The following is a 2,768-nucleotide window of genomic DNA, read 5'->3' as shown; positions in this document are numbered from 1 at the left end:
ACTGGTGAAGAATATGTGTGTTGTTTTTTGGTTTTCTTGTTTGAAAAAACAGCTTTCTTGGCAATACGGCTTTTTAAGTCAAATAAGACCTAGCAAGTACTTGCCAGCTGTGCAATAATCTGATAACTATGAGCTAGCAAGCTTACAGCACTCAATGTGAAGATTTTAATGTATCAACACTTACTGTATGTATGACTGCATTTATACCTCTGTGATATACTCAAGAACTTATTGTTTGATTGGAAAGATCTTAGTCAATATCTAGAGTGTTGTTAACTTTTTCACTGGAAGAAAGAGGAAGGAAAACTTTGATAGCTAGTTAAGTTTGTAATCTCTCCCCTCCATCACCTTACTCTGCATTTTCTGTCTTTGAAGGCTTTGTTCTTCTCTTCAAGAATGTAATTTTTCTTTAAGAATACATGTGTACACACACACTGACTGCACTAAATGAGACACAGCTGGGATGACTACCATAAAAGAATGTCAAGCTTCAAATGAGTTACTGAATATCTGCTAGCCCCTGGAGCCAGTCTTCTTTGGAGCTAGTGTTTAGTTTCATGGTACAATAACTCAAATTTGGTTAGTACTTTTTCCAGAAATTGGCAAGCTACCTCAAGATTATTTTTAAAAGTATTATTAATGCTGATTACTAAAACAGACATCTGACTAAAAAGTAATTATTAATATTGATGCTTTCCATTTAAAACATAGTAGACAAGAGTCATTGAAGCCTGCTTGTTGCTGTATTTGTGTAGGAAAATTCAGCTTCCAGCAAGGACAGAGGTGAGCACTGCACTTTTCCTGCTTCAATATGCTTAATAACTCAAAATCTGTCAAAGAACACAACTGTTTTGATTTGTTGTATATACCTAGGCTAAAGCATACTTGGAAGGAGGTAGTTTGGAATCTAAATATTGGTAGTACCAATGTATTGGTAGTACCAAGTATTGGTAGTAGCAAGACAGGAAAGTTGTCTTTTAAATTATTTTGAAGATGATAGCATTGAAAATAAAAATCTAATGGCCTTCAGCTCTTCACCCCATGAGAAATATATCTATCACATAACATTTGAAGTGTCACAGAGAATGTGGGTGAGCTTTGATTTCTTAGTGACCCTTCTGATGCAGAAAGAGGGACTATCAAATGAAATTAGTGGCAGGCAGATTTAAAACAAAAACAGTTTCTTTTTTCATTCCATGCTTGTAAAGCAATAGAATTCCCTATCATAGGATGATACTCATTCCACAAATTGCTCCGGAATTAGATTTGAGCTGAAAGTCATTGGAGTCTGCAAATATGTTACAGGGAAACTCTGCTCTGTTTGTACCACTTGCTCTGTTTGTGTGCTACTCCCTGGGCCCGTGCTTTCTGATCATCAGTGGCAGATGCTGAGACGGTCTAAATTGAGCCCATGAGACTGTCCTTGTGTCATAGGAAGGCTCTGCAGATCCATCTTGTGCTGTCATTCCTAAATCAGATTACTGAAATTAGATTCTATAGGTAAGAATATCAACCAGTAAACCTAAGCTGTTATTTAGCACATCTGCTAAATAAAGAGAGTGAGGATAAAAGGCCATTCAAGTTGAATGGTGGAGAAATGAGTGGGACAATATACTACTCTATATCCTTGTCATCAATTCCTTCCCCTCCTTCCCTCTTTTAATTTTTTATTTTTTTTTTTTTAATTTAATACTCAGCCTTCAAAGCAAACCATTACAGAAAATATTCAGGGAGTTGTTTGATTGCTTGTTTTTAATTCCAGCAACCCAAGCAATATCCATTTCTTTACAGTAGAAAGGGCCTGGAGATGAAGTGGCTTTAATCAGATAGTCTGTACTATTGTTTCTGTCCAGCTCCTTTGTGTGTGTATGTGTGTGTGTGTTTCTTCCTAAAGCTTTCTTTACCAGAAACCATTGAATCAGAGAAGTTTCCATTAGTCTCAATTAAGAAGTCCTTCCAAAACTTTTTGTTTTCTCACATGCCAAGAAACTAGATTCAAATATTTGATTATAGTCTATTTGCCCGAAAGTTATAGCTGTGCTCATCAAGCAAAGATACTTAGTGGGACACTATGGGGTGGTTATGCAATCTGCTCTATGGGAACATCCACGTGTGAAGATTGGTCTCTCTCACAGCAGGTCAGATATATTTAACTGTTGAATTTACACGTTGGATCATGCCACTGCTTGAATAGTGGATACTTGGATTTTAAGCTCTGCACACTTCTGCAGCAGTCTGGAAGCTGGTCTAGAGCCCATAGTCTCAATAACACAGAACCAAGCTATTTTTTTTTCACTTGGCATTAAAATAAAACAACACAGATAATATATGTCTCCTTAGATGGCTCAGGAATCTGTCAATATGCTGACACAAACTCCCTTGAGTAGAGGATGAGATACCGGATGCTGTAAGGTTGTCACAGAATAGCAAACAGGACACAGATTCTTTAAGTGTGATAAGTGAGTTCAAATAATTTTGAGCTAAGCTGCTATTGTCATTAGTTTAGATGTCACAGGTAAATAACATAACTATCAAGATAGTATTTCAATCTTTTTTTTCCTTTGAAAAACAAATGGTTAGCTCATCTTCTCATTGCATTTTGAAGCAAGAGGAAAAGGTTGGGTCATAGCAACAAGTGTTGATATTTCACAAGTCCTGAGCATGAAAAACATATCTCTCCTTCTCTCCTTCTCTCCTTCTCTCCTTCTCTCCTTCTCTCCTTCTCTCCTTCTCTCCTTCTCTCCTTCTCTCCTTCTCTCCTTCTCTCC

General features: G+C 37.0%; 1 long non-coding RNA gene across 1 annotated transcript in view; it reads left to right on the top strand.

Annotated features, from left to right (window-relative positions):
- Positions 1-521: 521 nt before the first annotated feature.
- LOC112955281 overlaps positions 522-2,768 on the top strand; it is a 70,644-nt gene continuing 68,397 nt past the window's right edge. The window contains exons 1-2 of the long non-coding RNA XR_003250858.1: positions 522-579; positions 712-783. This is a non-coding gene — a long non-coding RNA (uncharacterized LOC112955281). The remainder of the gene's footprint in view (positions 580-711; positions 784-2,768) is intronic.

This window comes from Nothoprocta perdicaria, unplaced genomic scaffold, assembly GCF_003342845.1.
Source record: "Nothoprocta perdicaria isolate Ctin4 unplaced genomic scaffold, notPer1 scaffold_55, whole genome shotgun sequence".
NCBI classification, from domain to species: domain Eukaryota; kingdom Metazoa; phylum Chordata; class Aves; order Tinamiformes; family Tinamidae; genus Nothoprocta; species Nothoprocta perdicaria.
The sequence above is the reverse complement of the archived record's forward strand: the minus strand, read 5'-3'. Positions and strand labels throughout refer to the sequence as shown.